The following is a 1,317-nucleotide window of genomic DNA, read 5'->3' as shown; positions in this document are numbered from 1 at the left end:
ACAAATTTTTGATTTTTACACAAACATATTGAATTTTTATCAAACCGTTTGTATGGTTTATATTCATAAATAACAATTTTTTTTACCAAATTTACATTTCTAAGAAAAATTGACATCTGTATCTTCGCAAATCCACAAAAACGTGAAAAAATAAGTCTTTGTACGAGCAATGTTTGTGTAGTGTGTGTGGGAATGAAAAAAGTATGTTTGTCAAGCGCGCTTGTGTAGTCTATTTGGGCCTAAAGAGATCGTATGCGAAGCCGGAGATCCATGTCGCTAAAGTGATGCTAAGTATTTGGTGAGACCTAAAGGGTATTATCAATTATGATCTACTTAAATCTGACCAGACAATCATAGGGAATCTATACCAAATGCAACTTAGGCGAGTCTTGCCCAAAGAAATGCTTTGGTTATTCAGCCAGACATGTAAGCATAATATTCCGTCATTACAACGTTTGGTTTTAATATGCTTTACTTAAGGCCCAAATAGACTAGACGAGCGGCTTGACAAACATACCAATATTTTACGTTTGTGCAAGCCTGTTGTGTAGTGTATGAGGGTGTTTCGTGTTTGTACAAATGCTTGCTGTTTGTTTGTACAAAAATTAAAAAAAATTGATATTTACACAAACATATTGAATTTTTTTTCAAACCGTTTGTATTGTTTATATTCATTTATAACAAATTTTTCACAAAATTTACATTTATAAGAAAAATTGACATCTATACCTTTTCAAGTCCACAAAAACGTGAAAAAATCGGAGTTTGTACGAGCAATGTTTGTGTAGTGTGTGTGCGAATGAAAAAAATATGTTTGATAAGCCGCTTGCGTAGTCTATTTGGGCCTTTAGGAACAGTTATTCCCAAAGAGGCTTTATTCATTCTTGTCCTCGGAAGATGAGAAGGTCTTATGACATGGATCTATAATCCATATACTTCGAAGTAATGATTTTTTTGAAGAAAACTTTGCAACACTGTTGCCCAATGTATGCAAAAGAGATACCCCGATACATATACATACATACATATGTATGTATATAAATACACACATCTATATTATTTTAATTAATTTGAGTACAAATGTCTAACCTAAGGCCATTAGTCTAGATGCTTTAAACAAAATCTGTTTGGACAACAAATCTTTCTCTATATTATATTTAAAAAAATCCGTATTACTTAGACACAGAAGGTCATTTTAAAAATCTATTTACTTCGGGCTACCATATGCTACCTACCATACATGGTGGAGTATTGTTTTTCATTTTTTTTGGTTTGTAAATTAATATGGGTCAATTTTTAAAGCGAAATTGAAAACGG

This window comes from Lucilia sericata, unplaced genomic scaffold, assembly GCF_015586225.1.
Source record: "Lucilia sericata isolate MDLA Ls3-8-SP2 unplaced genomic scaffold, ASM1558622v1 Contig002206F_arrow, whole genome shotgun sequence".
NCBI lineage: Eukaryota > Metazoa > Arthropoda > Insecta > Diptera > Calliphoridae > Lucilia > Lucilia sericata.
The sequence above is the reverse complement of the archived record's forward strand: the minus strand, read 5'-3'. Positions refer to the sequence as shown.